The sequence below is a fragment of the Adiantum capillus-veneris genome, chromosome 4 (genome assembly GCF_014529385.1).
Source record: "Adiantum capillus-veneris isolate H3 chromosome 4, ASM1452938v2, whole genome shotgun sequence".
Taxonomy (NCBI): Eukaryota; Viridiplantae; Streptophyta; class Polypodiopsida; order Polypodiales; family Pteridaceae; genus Adiantum; species Adiantum capillus-veneris.
In genome coordinates, this window is record NC_140934.1 from 146456095 (window position 1) to 146475584 (window position 19490).

A 19490-nucleotide genomic window follows, 5' to 3' on the forward strand; every position below is an offset into this window, starting at 1 on the left:
AATCAAAAGATGAAGAAGACGACGAGTTCTATGGCTCTGTAGAACACTTCGAGCTTCAAGAAGATCAACGACCCAGGAATCAATGTCATCGCTACACGAATAAAGTGCATCAAAAGTGGATTCCAAAGTCCTCGGTGAAGACACAGCCACCACAAGCATCCTCATGCAGGGCTCCTAATAAGGATGCAAAGACTCAGCTAGGAGGAATACGACCAGAGCAACGAGCTAACAATGCTCTAATCAATGGGCTAGAAAAGTCCTCCAAGAAACTACCACCCACGAGCAAATGGACAGTAACTTTCCACTACCAGCCAAAAAATCAAGGGAAAGTACAAGAAGTCAACCTTGCTGAGGATAGTAGCGATAGTGATAAATCTTACGACATCCCCTATCATCAACTCAGGCCATCACTATCACCAACCCCTTCAGCAACAACCATGACAAGTCAAAAGAACAGGACAACAAGTCAAAGCCAAAAAGCTTGACAAATCTGGATACCAAAAAGCCAGATCGGTCAAAAATAGATATGGATCAAGAAGACAAAGATCTCTAATGACAAATCACAAGATCCAACACCAAAACAAAAACAAGGAAAGCGTACACGAACGGGTAAGAATATCACAAAGTCGCAAGCTTTCACAACTCAGGTTTGGGCTCCAAAGAAGTTGATTCAAGCACAAAAAAGTCAGGAATTCATTTGGATTCCAAAACAACCACAGTATCAACTTTCAAAGCCTAAATCCTATCCCCAACCAAGCATACAAGGGCTGAAGCAAAGACCACTGTCGACTCACACAACAAAAAGGTGGATCCCAAAGAAGTCTCTTCAAACACAAACGAAGCACGAGCAAGTATGGGTTCCCAAACGAGCGTCAGCAACAAAACAGCCAATAATCGCAAAGAAATGGGTCCCAAAGAAGAACAACAAAGGTCAGTGTATCGCCGCTTGAATTCTTACAATTCTTCCTACGATTACAGTACAGTTAGAAGAGAGCAAGTCGCTTCAATCAAGCAACGATACAGGAGCTTCAAAGACCATTACATTGCTTAGAATAGGAAGCCTCGCCAACAAATGCCAATAAGAAAATTTCTTATACCCACATCTTGCACAACATAAATCTTTTCCATGCATCGACTGTGTATGCATAATAGGGCTACATTACAAAGCCTGCATAGGCACAACTTTTAATTGCCCAAGCACAACACATACCCTTTGCGATACCCTGTCGTAAAGGATGACTCCAAATAGGAAGGGGGAAGGCATTTTAAATGCGGACCTAACATTTTGACTATTAGAGGGCAATGTTTTGTGAGATGCATTGAATTTTTTCATTTTATTGTGATAATTTTTTGACGAAATTTAGAGTATATTCCCTCATAGTAGTGTTACAGGGGAGTATGGGGAGAAAATCCATATATGAGCCCCTACGGACATGTGTATAGTGTACATAGCATTTAGATTTCTATTTGAATGATTTTTCTTTTGTTGAGTTGTTTTAAGATTTTCTTTGTTTATTATTAAGAAAAAATAAAAAAATCCATAATCCACATGAAGAAAAGACTGACGAGAGGCCTGAGCACTACAAAGAGAAGAAGGTACAGGAAAACGATGAAACTTCACGAAGTATGTCTCAGCAGCCACTACAACAGCCGAAGAACTTGTCACAAGGCAGTGTCAACATGCAACCGACAAGTCATACAAGTCAGAGTCGAGTAGCTAAGCCACAAAATGAGTAAGGTGTTAGTCCCAAAGCTTCAAGTAATATTCTCTGTGGTCTAAGCGTCTTATCTATTCTAGGTACTGCTCAAGCTGGAAGAGTTGAGCATATTTACGTTGTGTCGCTCATGCTGGTATAGGTGAGCAAAAGAGTCAAAGTCTAAGTACTTAAGTTTGGTGAAGTGAAGGAGAAGGTCCAAAAGACACTCACGTACTGAGCACAGTGAGATACGAGTGGAGAAACTTCTACATCGATAACCCTTCTTGGAAAGGTGGAAGCTATTGAGACATCTTTTGATGTCACATGTGCTACATTTATTCCTCGAAACACCCATCATCTCCTTCTTTCACATTGCATGCTTTTGGTGACAAATTTCTCATATGCATATAGAGTGTCCCATAATTGGCACTTGCATCAGGCACTCTTTCCGTGTTTCACCCAAGCACTCACCTTTCATGAACATGTACTTCACATTCAACTGCTCAACTCCAATAAGAGCATATACCAAAGGCATTTTTTTTCCCCACCGGGTTTTTTCCCTTTGGTCATCCAGTTTTTAGACCCTAATCTAAAGACACCTATCACCATCCTCTTGTACATATTCCTTCTACATCAACAATAAGGAAATGCTACTCAAATCAATTGACAAATGAATTGGAGCACCAATTTCAGATCATAACATACTTCTCCTCAATGGGAGAGTCGAAGAATGGCCTACAACGACAAAGCTGCAGACAACACTAACAACATGATTGCACAGGAACAAAGAAGTCCCCAATGAAGAAGAGCAGACATAAAAGTAATCAGAGGATCTCAAAAGATGAATGGTTATGATGATAGATGTCCGCTCTTATGGATCATAGTTCTTGTGGTGGTTCGACAAAGTTACAAGCAGTGCAACAGATGAAGCAAAAACGACAGAAAAGACCACATCGCCATCGATAATCAGGTCATGTTGGGGACGACATGAACGCGGAAGGGGGGAGTGTTGACCGCTGGGTCAACAACACAACATAACTCAAGATTCGTACCAAAGTCTTATCTTTTGCGAGTTATGAAATGCTGCAGATTATGGCTATAAACGTCATTTGTAATCAGTAGTTATTCTAGTTTCAGAATCCGGGGTGCAATGGCACTTCCAGATTGTAAATACAAAGCCATTTGACCCTTTCAACCCCATTTTTGGTTAAACCTAAGGTAGCCTTAGTATATAAGGTACCTAGGTCATTTTGTAAGGAGAGACTTTTATCATAATCAAAACTTGAACGCTGCCGTCTACTGTGTGTGAGAGAGAAAGAGAGTGAGCGTGAGCTTTATCCTCTTGCTACGCCCGGCTCGCTCAACACATTGGAGATCCGACTACACCATTGTTGTAGGCTCGAGGAGAGCTACGCGACAACGCCAAGCATTCCACGCAAGACGAATCACACACGCTGACGTATCTACGAGCTATTTGTGGCCGTAAGTGTATCAAATGATGTCTGTTTTCTGCGTGCTAGTAGTCTATAGAATCGTGGAGACATAATCTACGCATAGGTACTCATAAATTTCAGTTCCGGACACTTTTAAAATTCTGCTCTGTCATCCTACGCATTTTCCGCAGACGGGTTTAGAGTGAGGGTTTTGAGTGTAGAAGCGTAGGGATAGGTGTATCCTAGTGAGGGGATGGTGTTCCTTAAGTTTCGTATGAATCTGGCATGATTAGGTGAGTTACCTTTCGTATGTGTGTATGTGGCTAGGTGGTGTAGTTGAGAGCAGTGAGATTCTTGATTGTGGTTTAGTTGGCCTTCCAAAGTGTTGCATGTGTAGGATGGTCTCAGCCTGACAAGCGAAAGAGATTTCCTCCGTGTGCCTATCATGTCATCTGTGTCCTTGATTGACATTATGTTGATCTAGGTAGTGTTTGCATGCACTTCATGGGTGTGTGAGTCGCTCCCGCAACACACCATCATCATCAATTCTCATTGATGCATTGTTATCTTCACCACCTCCTCCTCTTTCACCATCAGCCACACCCTCGGCTCATCTTATTATCTTGCCCCTAGCATGATAATGTGGACTAGGGTCGTGTTCTCTCAGACTCTCATGAACTCACCATGCAGCTCCAAAATCAGGCAAGAACACTCATGTCCCTACACTCCCAGCTCCAATAGATATACCATTGTCATATTTTATAAAGTGACTTGGGACATAGCATCATGCCCTCCATCATGTCATGGATGTCAAACTGCTACCATTTTTGCACAAGATGCTCGCATTACATCACTATAGGAGGACCTTCATTGACTAATGGAGTGATATGACACCATGTTTTGTAGAGCTACTACCATGGACCGCATCTTGGCTACCTTCATGGAGCTAGCTTCGACGACCATGTTTGAGCCAGTGAGTTTTCCACCTGCCCACCCTCGACTACAGCATTGTCCCCACTGTAGGTATGTCACCTTTCAAACATCCCCCATCACCCTCCTGCTCCCCACCATCATCTCCGCCTTTAGCTTAGAACTACACTTTGACCACTTTGAGCACCACATTTTCCCTCATAGCTATACACCCACTTCTCTCACCATTTCTCTCCCTATCACTTGCACACCACCCATTATTGCATCACTACCTGTTAGAAAATATGACGTAGCTAAGTAGATAATTGAGTATATTACTTAATGGAGAGAGATAATTTTCACACACAAGAGATTATAGAGTATAGAGAGAGAGAGAGAGAGAGAGTACACACAATATACGTGGTTCACCCAATGTGGGCTACATCCATGAGAAAGGAGCCACTCAATGGCTTTAGTACTTCAAAACAAGAAGTAGATTACAAAGGGATTGTACCCTTTTGGAGCTCCCGCCTTGCTTCACTCTCACCACCTCACATCAACTTCACAATGCACCATAACGCTTCACAATCCGTTTTTGTGTGTAGAAGAGGCCTCCTTTCATAGTCCAAAAGGGTTGCCCTCTATTATGAGAGGCAGCTATGTGTATCCGGCCTTGTATAGACAAGTCCAAATTGGACCCTCCAATCTGCCCGTGTGGCCACCCTTGAGAATGTTAAGTATGGAGCTTGATTTACCCTTGTAATTTTTTTGTGGTAAAAGCGCACATTTGTAAGGCGCCCATTATAAGGAGAAGCCATCGTGCGTGAAGGAAAATCACTCGCCGTAATATTCCTTTTCATCGGAATATTATGGTCGGACGACGGCCGAAAAGTGGTCAGAAAACGACCGGTCGGTTGGCCGGTGGTCGGAAGTCAATGGCCGGTGGCCGGTGGCCGAATTCAAAACCGGATTTGTCTACACAAAGGCGGTCACACATGGGCGGATTGGAGGGTCCAATTTGGACTTATTCACACAAGGGCGGCTACACATGGCTGCCTCTCATAAGAGAGGGCAGCCCTTTTGGCCTATAAAAGGAGGCCATTTCTACACACATTTCATAGTGTGAAGTTGATGCAACAAGGTGAGTGTGAGGTGGTGAGAGTGAAGCAAGGCGGGAGCTCCATTAAGGGTATAATCCCTTTATAAACTACTTCTTGTTTTGAAGTACTAAAGCCATTGAGTGGCTGCTTTCCCGTGGACGTAGCCCACATTGGGTGAACCACGTATATCGTGTGTACTCTCTCTCTCTCTCTCTCTCTCTCTCTCTCTCTCTCTCTCTCTCTCTCTCTCTCTCTCTCTCTACTCTATAATCTCTTGTGTGGGAAATCTATCTTTCTCCATTAAGTAATCTACTCAAATATCTATTTATCTACGTCATATTTCCTAACAGAGAAGACAAATCCTCCTTTGAAATCGGTTAACGGCTGTTGAATTTGGCCACCGGCCATTGACTTTCGACCACCGACCACCACTGGCCATTGGCTACCAACCACCAACCAATCGACAGGTCGTTTTTCGACCACTTACTGCCGTTCGGCCATAATATTACAACAAAAAGGAATATTCAGGTGAAGCCAGTCTCGAGCAAAGGTGAAAATGTTGGTTTTAGGTGAGTGATTTTTCTTCAAGCACAATGGCTTCTCCTCATAACGGGGGCCTTACAAGTGTGCGATTCTAATACAAAAATTTACAAGAGGTAAATCTGGCTCCATACTTAACAATCTCCCACTTGGAGAATGATCTCCACATCAAACATGTGACTGATTTCCATCCTGCCTTCTTATTCTTGAATGCCGATTGAAGATGAACAAAAGCTCAACTTCTCCTTGTCCATCACCTTTGTAAACATGTCTGCAGGATTTTCACTTGTATGCACCTTTCCTAGCTTTAGCTATCCTTCTTTCAAAAGAGTGGGTATGAAGTGATATCTCACCTCAATGTGCTTTGTCCTTGAATGAAAGGTTTATTTCTTCGCAAGGTGGATAGCGCTTTGTCTATCACTGTACAAGACACAATTCTCTTGTTTGAATCCAAGTTCTTCTAAGAATCTGTGAAGCCACAGAATTTCTTTGCTTGCCTCCGTCATTGCTACATACTCTGCTTTCGTGGTAGAAGGTGAGACCACTTTCTGCAGTTTTGAAGCCCAGCTTACTACAGTGCCTCCAACCGTGAATACTCATAGCCAATAGTGCTCCTTCGAGTATCTTTGTCACTTGTCATATCCGCATCACCATACCCTTGAAGAAAATCATTAGTTCCTCAAAAATATAAAGCATTTTTTGTTGTCCCTTTCAGATACCTAAGTATCCACTTCATAGCTTGCCAATGCTCTTTGCTTGGGTTGTCCATGAACCTACTTACAACTCCCACTGCATGTGCAATGTCTAGCCTTGTCCAAACCATAGCATACATAAGAGAGCCTACTGCTGCAGCATATGGAGCTTTAGACATATAGGCTATCTCCTCTTGTGTCTTTGGACACGTATCCTTGGTTAGTTTAAAGTGATCGACCAAAGGTGTAGAAACCATTTTTACATTTTGTATTGCAAACCTTTCTAGTAGCTTCTGGATGTAATCCTCTTGAGATAGCTTTATTGTCTTCTTCGTCCTTTTCCTTGATACCTTTATACCAAGTATCCTCTTTGCAGCACCTAAATCTTCATTGAAAAAGATTTAGACAACTCTTCTTTTAGGTTTTTTATGTCCTGCATGTTAGCACTTTCAAACTTCAAGTACCATTGTCTTATGCTTGCTTTAAATCATACAAGCTCTTCTTTAATTTGCAAACCATTTTCTCCTTACGTTTTACTTCATACCCCTTTGGTTGAAGCATGTAAATTTCCTCCTCTAAGTCATCGTGAGGGAATGCTATATTTACATCCATTTGCTCCAGATTTAGATCATGAGCAGCCACAAGGCTTAAGACAAGCCTACTTCAGTTTATTTTTACAACAGAAGAAATATTTCATTGAAGTCGATGTCTTTCTTTTAAGAAAACCCTTTTACCACAAGCCTAGACTTGTACCTTTTCTTCCCACCTTCTTCCTTCTTCAACTTATACACCCATTTGTTTTGAAGTGTCCGCTTACCTTTAGGCAGCTCAACCAACTCCCATGTTTGGTTGCAATGTAATGAGTCCATCTCTACTTGCATGCTCTTTATCCATTCTTCTTTGGATTTGTGTTGCATAGCTTCCTCGTATGATTTCGGCTCTCTAGAATCTGAGATCAAGAGATGGTTGAAGGAAGGAATAAAACTTTTTGGAGGTCTACTCGCTCTTGTAGATCTTCGGTAAATAGGTTGAGGTTCCTTATTTGGTTGACATTTTTGCACATTGTCACCGTTTGTACTCCTTGAGTCTTCACCGTCCTCAAGCTCCATGTACTCATCACCTGTTTCTTTTGTTTGTTTTCTTTCCAAGTAAACTTTGTACATATTTTGTTTGTTAAAAATTATATCCCTACTCCTAAAGCTTTTACCATCTTCAGGATTCCATAGGAGATACCCAAAGTCACCTCTCCATAGCCAATGAAGAAACACTTTTTGGAATTTACATCTAGCTTTGATCTTAGGCTTCTATCTATGTGCAAGAAAGACTCACACCCAAACACTTTGAGAAATGAATGATTCACCGGTTTACCTGTCCATGCCTCCTTTAGAACTCCATTCATTCCTAACATCTTTAAGCTTCCATTCATTTCCATTAGCAGTTTTGACACAAACTTTACCTTTGCCGACAATTTCACAATCTTCATCATCTCCCAAGTATACAAACCCAAAATTACCTTTGGTGTAATCTTGGAAATGTTTCTTGTGTGGTGTCCCATGGAATGAAGCCCCGAAATCTACTATCTAGGAATTAGACACAATGTCTAATGAGAGAATTAGAGCATCTTGCTCTACTTTACCTGCCACATTGGCCTCCGATGTTGGCTTGTTGTCTTGAGAATCTGACTCCTTCTTCTTCTTGGACCATCAATTCTTCTTGAGGTGGCACTTCTGGGTGATGCAGTACTAACATTCAAGAACTGACTTTGTGTGTGACTTGCTCCACCTTGAATGATCACAACCCTTTTGGTTTTTGAACCTCTCCCTAAGCCTTCCTCTTGTTTCCACTCACAACGCAACACTCGATGATTCTCGTGTGCTTCTCCTTTGCATTTCCTTGCTTAGGAGAACACCCACAACATCATCAAACTTAAGAGTATTTGTACCAGAGATAGAATTACTTACAGCCATCACAAGGCTGTCCCATCTATCCGATAGAGATGATAGTATAAGGAGAGCTCGCACTTTGTCATTGGAATCGATTTTCACCCATTGAAGTTGACTTATGTTGGTGTTGAAGTCATTAAAGTGTTCTGCAACTAAACCATTCTTTGTCATCTTTAGATTGAACAAGCGCTTCATGAGAAATACCTTATTGGCTGCTGATGGTTTCTTGTAGAGGCCGTCAAGCGACTTCATCAAGTCCTTTGTGGTCTTCATCTCCGAAACATTGAAGGCCACCGTTGACGCCAAGCTTAACTGGATGGTTCCCAGTGCCTTTCGATCAAGGACAATCCATGCTTTATCTGCCATCGTTGCGGGCTTCTTTGCAAGACCACCTAGTGGCAAATAAAGGTCCTTCTGGTAGAGATAGTCTTCAATCTACATCTTCCAGTGTTGGTAGTTCTTGCCATTGAACTTCTCAATCTTGAGCTTCTCTTCCTCCACCATTACTCCCACTCAATTCAAGGAATCCTTTCCTTGAGAAACTTTAGCTACGAGCAAACCTTGCTTTAATACCATTTGTTAGGAAATATGACGTAGCTAGGTAGAAAAATGAGTAGAATACTTTATGGAGAGAGATAATTGTCACACACAGGAGATTATAGAGTAGAGAGAGAGAGAGATTACACACAATGTACGTGGTTCACCCAATGTGGGCTATGTCCACGGGAAAGCAACCACTCAATGGCTTTAGACAAGAGGTAGACTACAAAGGGATTATACCCCTTTCGAGCTCCCGCCTTGCTTCACTCTCACCACCTCATATCAACTTCACAATGCACCACAATGCTTCACAATCCGTTTTTTTGTGTGTAGAAGAGGCCTCCTTTTATAGGCCAAAGGGTTGCCCTCTCTTATGAGAGGGAGCCATGTGTGGCCGCCCTTGTATAGACAAGTCCAAATCGGACCATCCAATCCGCATATGTGTGGCCGCCCTTGAGAAGACAAGTCCTCCTTTGAAATTGACCATTGGCCATTGAATTTGTCCACCGGCCACCAGCCATTGACTTCCTCGACCGGCCGTTTTCCAACCACTTTCTAGCCGTCGTCCGGTCATAATATTCCAACAAAAAGGAATATTTTGGTGAAGCCAGTCTCGAGAAAATTGGTCGTAAAAATATTGGTTTTTGACGAGTGATTTTTCTTCATGCACGATGACTTGTCCTCATAACGGGGGCCTTACAAATGTGCATTTTAAATACAAACAATTACAAGGGGTAAATCAGGCTCCATACTTAACACTACCAACCATAGAGGATACACAATCACTATCTTTGCCACTTGCATCATCCACTTGTTTGTGCACTTCACCACTTTCTCTCACTATCACTTCACCATCGGATACTCGAGTGATTCCACAAATTAGTGAGGGGTTGGGTCTTGCCTCCTCAATCTATTCAATACACCACAAGACCCTCTCCATCAAAGATAGCATTGTTTTAGTGGAGGGGACAATGGGTGACCTTACCTCACCATTATCCGCCGTTTCTTCTCCTCCTCTCTTAGCTCCCCTACCTACTCTTCCTCTATCAGCTTCCCCTTGCACCTCTTCACTACCGCTTCTTGTTATCCCACCACTACCTGCAGGTCCTGGTGCCTTGTCTACCTCACTACCACCTAGCCATAGTGTGGCCTCTGCAACTCTCCCTTTCATGCAGTTTCACCCACTCTCTGTCCACTATATACCTTATTCATTCCCCTACATGAGCCTAGCCACTCATCCGGTTTACCCTCTACACAACTCACCCACGCCAGCCTCGACACCCTCCTATCACCCACCCTCACACTTGGTTACCTATAAAGTTCCATCATGCCCTCTCCAATTATTACCACCATATCCTTTTCCACCAAACTCCATGCACCCGACGCCAGTCCCACCTCCAGGTACCTTGTCCTCAGATTCCTTCAATCACCCACATTAGCCCCCTTAGTGCCTCACCACCCTTCTCAGGTTCAGCTTTGGTATGGTTTTCAGTAGTTTATAGCTCGCCCAATCATCTTTGTAGTGGTTTACTTTTCTAGCGGTGCAGTTCTACTTTGCTTTAACTCTTTCTAGATGTTCTTGGTGTATCACCCCACTCATCAGACCATTATTCCACTCATCAGAATGATGAGCGGAATAATGGAGGTGGGCATCTGTAGTAGCAGGGCTACACAGAGATCAGCTTGCATGTACACCTTGGTGGACATGCTCTAGAGGACATTCTCTTCTAGCTAGACCACACTTGGTCCGAGTGCCTAGTGTGGACACATCGGCGTCCAGGATGGGGCTCCAAAAACCATGGCCAGAGAATTAGCATTCATCATACAGATCATAGCCACCCTTTTTAGAGAATTCAAGAGCTACCAAACAGTAGTTCTTGGGTTGGCCTAATCTAGTGGCCGTCTAGTGGTGGTCAACCAAGCGAATAGTGGCCGCATTCCTAGGCCACTAGCATCAGATATTTCTAATTTCCATGAGCTTCCTTGGCTAGATATTTCCAATAGCAATAGATAAGTTGTGTCCATGCAATGGCCTTGGCTTCTGGATATACATCATGATGTGGATAGTAGCTTGATAGTCATGCCATACGCTTGCCTTCTGTGAGAGTTAGAAGAGTTGCAATAGCCTTTGGGGCGCTTCACCTTGGTTTTTTTGCAGTTGGGCATGTGAGCCTTGTAGTCTTGTTATGTAGTTACATTCTGATTTCGAATGTTTAGTGTGCCTTTGCACCCATTGCACCTCAGCCTCTACATCCCCATTGTACCTTGTTGTGGTAGTCATGGACTAGGCAAAGTTGGTTGCAGCCAAAATATACTTTGTATCATCATTTGGTTATGTGCAGGGTGCTGCCTTGGAGGGACTATTGTCATTTGGGCTAATATTTCAGTCTTTTTTCCAATCTGTTTTCATGTTTCACATTGTCTATTGGTTGATCTAGCTTGTGAGTCCGCATGCATACTGCATCTAGAGCATCCCACCAATAGAGAGCACAATGCACCATTTCCATCTCATTGACTTGTCAGTCATAGATTTATGAGTCTTAATATCTCTAACAAATACAAAAATCTAAAAGATGATGAGAGTTGGAAAACTATCCAAATCTTAAGCCCACATCAAATTTGGACGCTCATTCAAACATCAAGCCCAAGCTTCAAAGAACACCTTTTCCATAGGGCCCTTCTCCAAGTGGATACCAACTTCTACTTTTCTTACTTTTATGTATAGATCTTACACCAATTATGATTGATTGTCATGTTTGTAAGGCTTATCTCTAATTGAAGACCATTGATAATTGTTATTGACATCTTAACATCCATAACACATATACTATAGTAGGAAGTGAGATTTGGACAAGCTTCCAAATCTGAAATCCAAAATTTAACATGAGATTCGGACAGTTGTCAAAATTTGATAGACTTATCGCTCACAGATTTAGGATTCTTAATGTCTCTAAAAGATTAAAAAATCTAAAGGATGTCAAGATTTGGACAACCTTCCAAATCTTGATCCAAATGAGATTTGAAAAACCATCCAAATCTCAAACCTAAACTTCAAAGACCACCTTTCTTGTGGGTTTGCTACAACTAGATATTAAATTCTATTTATTAAATTTTATGTGTTGGTCTTGCACTTGTTACGGTCGTTTATCCAACTCTCAAGCTTATTTCCTTAACATATCTAGAGGATGATGAGATTTTAACAACCATGCAAATCTCAATCTTAGACCAGATTTTCCAAATTGCAAACACAGCTATGTCATCTCCAAAGTTGTGTATGCATCTTGAGTCGACATGGTCTCTTGAGAGATCAATTTTCTTCTATCCTTAGCTCTTCCTTTGTCTTTATGAGATTTGGACGGTCATTCAAAACTCAAAAATATTAAATAGGGAATGAAAATTACTCACCTTAATGTTTTATCTATATTTCATATATTTGATTATTTGTCACTCTAAATCAACATTCATGATGTAGAAGTCCATAAAATGCTCTTTATTGATTTTTGTGGGTGTTAGTGATTGATTGGGTTCTTGTCTATGGTTTTGCAAACATTTGTGAAAATTGGTGTCGTTACAATTAGAAAGGAGTTTGAAAATTGTGACACCCACATTGTGTGTTCACCAAAGAAATTTTTTGATACGTGGGTGAAGAGCATATTGGGGCATGTAAAGATGGTTTTGGGTGTCCACCAACAATCTCAACCTTCATATGTCTAGAAGGGAAGAATGGCTCTAGGATAAGCTACATCCTGTGACAAAGACTCCAACGTTATTGAGCTGTGCTTTGACAACACTTTATTGGCTTAGATAGAAAACGATAAGGCTCTTCATGTGCACTTATGTGGAGCATTTTCAATGCAGAACAGAATGCCACAAGTGTTCAATATATGTATGAGCCATCAAAGAAGAAGGTATCAATTGGGATTTTTTTTTGACTTGCTATTTGGTTTTGCCAAAGACACTACATGGGATCTACACATATTTAAGAATTCTCTTCAAGGACTCCTTAAAGTGTATACATGTAGTGTTGATTGCAAGTATCAATCAAGAGCGCATTAGTATGTTGCAAGAGGCGATGAAATCCATCACTAAATGGTGTTAGGTTTAATGGCCATGTGGCCGACCGCCCATCACTAACTGCCACTAACCCTAAGCGTACAGCTATACACTTGTCTGAGCCACTAACACTAAGTACAATGTGTATTGTGCCTTAGTGCATAAGATAAGAGAAGAAAGAAAGGGGGTACACAGTACGTTGGCTCTCCCCCTTCAACCTGTATGTGTGGCCATGGTGGTGTGTGTGTGAGTGTGTGCGTATGTATTCTTCTTCCATTGTGCTCCTAGTCCTCCCGTTCAATTGGTATCAGAGCCATGGTGACCGCGGAGAGCACGACAGCTTTGAGAGCTTCGAAGCGATAGCTCGCTCACTCTCGACGGTGGAGAGATTAAGAAATCTTGGAAGCTTTGTGAGAATGCAATGGGAGCTTGTGAGCTCAGTTGAAAGTGATGTATGCTCTTGTGGAAGCTCAGAAGGAGTGTAGAAGATTGTGTGTAAGTGAAGGTGTTGCCCTATAAATTGTGTGCGCAGCAGCACTGTTTTCAAATTCGTTTTTCTCCTTGTAGAATGCAGAACTGAGAATTCTGTCTTCTATGTCCATCCGTTTGGACGTGGTCTACAACTTTGCAGAAGAAATGTTTTGCAAATTCCTCACCGTTTTGCTGATATTCAGCTCAGACTGACTGTATACAGAAATTGCAGATATCAAGTTTTCGGATTGCAAATCTTTTGGTGCTTGCTTATGCACGGTCACTACGTTGATGTATGTTGAGTGCGGATTGCCATTGTATGTGAAAATGTGGAGCCATTTTGGCATTTCTACTCATTGGCATTGAGTAGTGTTATGGTTTATGGTAGAGATTGTACTTGAGTTTTTTGCTCAGTTTTCAGGGGAAACTCTGTCGGATTTTTCTCACATTCTCGCCATAGTTTGTGATCGAGTGTTTACTCTCACTTTGACAGGTTTTGTCAGTTTGGACACAGTTTTGTGTTTTTGTATCCACTCTCGCAAGAGTGAGGAGTTGTGTATCGTTCTTTGCTTGAGACAGTGGTTTGCTCTCGGGTGGGAGAGTCTTCTAATCTTGAGCATTGTTTGCCATAGTTTTGGCATGGAGACGCTTCAGGTTAGAGGCAGTTCTCGTTCACGATCGCGACTGACATGTTGGCACTGTGGCCATGATGGGCATATTAGGCGTCATTGCTTAAGGCGTATGAGGCAACGAAAGAGAGAGATGCATGGTGCTACTATGAGGACACATGCTAGAGTGTGTGCATGTGACGGGCATGTCACTTTTGAGTCTAGCTTGCCTTCAGACTACTTTGTGTCTTGGGATAGCACATTGTCTACGCTTTTCTACTTGACGAGCATGCAGTTTTTCACATGACGCCACGTCGTGATTTGTTTTGTTCTTTCTCTAGTGGGAGACTTGGTTGTGTACAGTTTGCTAATGGTTCAACATATGACATAGAGGGTGCTGGAGATGTATGCATGTCTTTACCTAGCGGTGCATTGCTTATGCTACGAGATATACGTTATGTACCAGGACTAAGTCACAGTGCGTCAGTTGCAGAGTAGTGGACATTGAGTACTACTTGGAGAGCAGTCATTTCATATGCATAGGGGATCACTGGTGATAGCCAGAGGTGCTAGGAGTGGTTTGGTATACCCTTTGCATATTTTTGACACACGAGGTGGTGTAGTCTCTGTGTATTTGTAGCCATGTTTGGAGCGAGAGACGAGACGTGTCTCTTTTTCGGATGTGATGCATAGAGAGCAGGTTGTGCATTTGTCTTGTGGTGATGTTCACGCAGACAGTGGTATCTCTGGGGATACACAGCTTTGTCAGTCATCAGCTGAGCTAACATCAGTTGAGCCAGAGAGACCGATACATTGTTCTATGATGCGTCTGATACGTTTGAGGGTGATAGTGAACAGCTGTGTATGATTGTAATGGTGCTAATTTTTTGGTTTTGCAGTCATTCTCAGCAGATATGCCTTTGCCAGAAGATGCTGACATGGTGATGCATAGTCAGGTGGTTCTTGATGAGAATGCATATGGCACTGAGGTTGCTGATAGGGATAGATTGGCACACATAGTGCATGTTTCGTCACCTTTCAGGTCTCTCATGTCTGACCTTTTGGTCTCGAGACTTGATCTTACTTATGCGGTTGGTGCATTTGCAGTGGGAGTTGTCATTCGTGCGATGACTGACACTGGCATTGTGCATTGTGGAGCCATGCAGGTCGTCACTCAATACCTGCACCATGAGTGTCATCGTAGCTCTAGCCCTAGTGGTATGCATGTTGCATCTACACTAGAGCATGTTTGGAGTGAGCCAGTGGACATAGGTTGAGAGTCGTCTTCTCTCACCTCTTGTATATACTAGTTGTAGGCTAGTCTTCTCGCCACTTATCGGCACACAGCCTTTAGTGGGAGAATGTTAGGTAAAGGTGGTGTGCCTCACCGTGCTTTACCCTTGTCCGCCGGCCGGTGTCCGGTTGCCCACATTTATCTCCTTATTCTTTATACATACAAAGAATAAGGAGCTCTAACACACATTCTCACATGGTGCTCATACAGTGAGATTTGGGAGCTCCACCCACATCCTGTGTCGTTCTCTCTCTCTCCCTCTGTCCCCTTTGCACTCTCTGCGCACACACACCGCGTTCGTGCACTCACACCGCTTATTATTCTTATCCTTTATGTAGATGACATGCTTATTGCTGGTCATTCTAAGAAGGAAATTGCTGACTTGAAAACCAAGCTGAAAAGTCAATTTGACATGAAAGATTTGGGTGAAGCCAATCACATTTTGGGTATGCGCATTACTCGTGATCGTAAAAAGAGGTTGTTGTACCTTTCTCAAAAAGAGTATGTGCACAAGGTTCTTGATCGTTTCAACATGCAAAAGGGGAAGGCCTTGAGTACTCCATGGCCTGCATATTTGAAACTTAGCAAGAACGATTGTCCCAAATCTGCAGCTGCGATGGCTAAAGTTCCTTATGCTTCAGCTTGTGATAGTCTCACGTATGCCATGGTGGCTACGAGACCTGACATTGCACATGCAGTGGGAGTTGTCAGCAAATTTATGTCTAACCCTGGTAAAAAGCATTGGGATGTTTTCAAGTCGATTCTCAGATACTTGAGTGGAACTGTAGATAGACGGTTATGCTATGGTCGTGGAGAGTCATCCATTCAGGGATTTGTAGATAGTGACTATACAGGCTGTGTTGACAGTCATAAATCAACAACATGTTGGATTTACACATTTGTTGGTTTTGCTATTTCTTGGAGATCTGTTCTTCAAGATTGTACATCCATTTCTACCACAGAGGCAGAGTATGTTGCATTGAGTGAAGCATGCAAAGAAGCTATTTGGCTTGCTCGCCTAGTGAAAGATCTTGGATTGGAGCAGCGTACACCAGTTCTTCATTGTGACAGTCACAGTGCTATTGCCTTGGCTAACAATCCAGTGTTTCATTCTAGAACGAAACACATTGGTGTGCATTATCACTTCAGTCGTGAATGCCTGGCAAACAAGAGCCTTGATTTAGTGAAGATTTCTACGTCAGAAAACATAGCGGATGCACTCACTAAGAGTCTCTCTAGCCATCAGTTTCAGCACTGTCGTGAGTTGATGGGCATTGAGTGAAGAGTGGTTCTCTTCCATTCTTATATTCTCCCACATTGGCCATCAAGTTGGAGAATGTTAGGTTTAATGGCCATGTGGCCGACCGCCCATCAATAACTACCACTAACCCTAAGTGTATAGCTATACACTTGTGTGAGCCACTAACACTAAGTACAATGTGTATTGTGCCTTAAAGCATAAGATAAGAGAAGAAAGAAAGGGGGCACACAGTACGTTGTCTCTCCCCCTTCAACCTGTGTGTGAGGCTATGGTGGTGTGTGTGTGAGTGTGTGCGTGCGTATTTTTCTTTCGTTGTGCTCCCAGCTCCTCCCCTTGAAATGGATCAGTATAATTGAGGGATCTCTTGATTACAAGTCACATAAGTTAGATTATGAGCTCATGATCATCAAAATTTAGGTGTTGATAGCTATTTACACAACTCGCAAGGAGGTTTATAATATAGATCACTCTTCATCATTGGTAAGCAGACACACATAGGTGGAGACACTAGTGAGCATTGAAAATCAAGGTGTAGAGAATGAGGACACCGAGAAAGATGTTAAATAAGATCCAGGCACCATTAAGGAAACAAAGATGAGAAGATTTGTGGACTTGACTCTATGTTTTGTGGGGGAAATAAACATTCATTTATCTTTTCTTCAAATTTATAGTCTGTACAAAAACACTACTAGTAAATAGAAGGCTAATCATTCTTGTTTGTTCTCCAGTTCAACTGGTTGAGGTAGTAGCAAACCTAAAGAGTATTGTGAAGCGATCTGCGCGACGTATGGCATGGTTGAGAATTGGGAAGAGCTCAAAAGAATAGGAGAATATGGTTGATAACAAAGTTTTGAGAAATCCCAAGAACAACATAGATTTGAAAGTATCTATTTAAATAGTTCAATACCCACAAAGAAAAAGATCTAATCATGTTGTTTTGACCAAAATGGGATAATTGATTTTCGTAGAGTTTTGTAATAAACCGGTGTTGTCATATATAGATCTATGTATGTTGTGCATTATGTTTTCTTCACATTCGAAGTTGAGATACAAGTAATATTTTGTTGCAATTTTTTTGTGAAGACAAATGTTTTGAAATTGTGTTTTTCTCCATGATACATTAAAAATCTCTCTCTCTCTCTCTCTCTCTCTCTCTCTCTCTCTCTCTCTCTCTCTCTCTCTTCGCAAGCATATATGTACATGCACCTCTGCGCTCCATCTATTCTAGTTAATCAATTTCCATTTGTCTTGTTTTATCTTGTGTATGGTTCAAGTATGCAATTTAAGTGAAAAGAAAAAGCGTGAAAATTTCTTAATGTTGACTATCTAAAGACTTACCGAAAGAATTACACATACACATTGGATCAAATACTTACAATGGGAGAGAAAAGTGGAATATCATCTAAGATCTTAACAAAATGCTATTGGAACAATGTATTACAAGAGCAGAAAAACCTAGAAGCATAAGTATGAGAAAGGTTGGATTGCATTGCGGTCAAGATGCTTGGAGTTTTTGTCATAATTGAGGGAAAGATTTAACATAATGTGGATCTATTGGTAAAATTCTTGCAATATCATTCAAAGGGCATGAACATAAGTTTTTTTATGGTTTGGGAACATGAGGATTGTGAAACGCATGCTCATACTAAAATATGATGCCCAGACAAGCTTGGAGTTGAGGCCATGTTTAAGCCCCTCTCAAAAGCTAGAAACGCATTCCATTTGGACCTAAGCATACATTGCTCATCGATGACACACTTTCAAGAGTTGTGTGAACCCTCAAGAAAACTATATTTATATACCCTCTTTCAAGTTGTTACAAGGGGATAATATTCTACTATAGAACCTGCTTCCATATTTAATATCATTGAACCTTGAGATTGATATCCGATCATTTGTAAAGAAAAAACGTTATGGGCAAAGTACGCCAATTCTAGAGATCCATGGTATGTACAAGTAGAGGATTTAGTCAAGGAGAGCTCTGGTGAAATTAATTCTTGAGTGACACAGATATATGCTAGCAACTCTATTTGAGAAGTAATTGGAAGGAGCTTTGCATTTAACATAGTGGGCAGAATCCATATACAAAATAAAATTGAGCACTATGCAAGAAATCCATTGTTTAGTTAAATAAAGAGAAAATAGGAAAAAGTCCCACCAAACTCTAAACTAAATGGCCATAACTTAGTATACTATGCCACACATGTTGAATACAAAGGAAGAACACTTCAACCTTATGTTGCTAAGGATTACTTGACACACTTTAGGAGGTGCTATAAAATTTCATAGTTCAAAATCTTTCTATTTATAATATTGTATGCAATGTTTATTGTTCCCAATGACAAATCTTTAGCACACTGGTATTTGTGTAAAACATATTGGAAAGTGAAGCTGTCTTTGTTTTTTGGCATCATGAAGAACATCATTTTACGGTCAAATGAATTTGTGCTCTCTCTCTTACTTGGTCTGCATCTCGGTGCTCTAAACCCAAGGATCAAGAGCAAGAGATCTTACTTGTGAGATTCTTGATCACTTTGAAAGAGTTTTATCTACATTTTTTTACTCAAAAGGATCCAACAAAGAGAGCAAACACATGCAAGAACTAATAACACTATAAGATGAGAAAACCTTCAATATTCTTGATATACCTCCATCAAGAAAATCCAAAGCGCCTGAAGTGATAATTGAGGAGATCGTAGAGAAGGAGGAGGAGGAGGAGGTGAAGAAAGAAGAGGAGATGAACATTGATGGAAACTAGGGAAGTCTTCATATGTTTTGTTGGAAAAAAATAATTGCTTTCTGTAGTGTACAGGACTTCGCTTGAATCTTAGACATGCATATACCAAGCTTTTATCTTCTCCTACCCTAAATCCATTCCAAGAGCTAAGTGCAAAGCATCCACAAAGATATGAATAGCAAATGGGATGATTGTAAAAGTAGATGTAATGA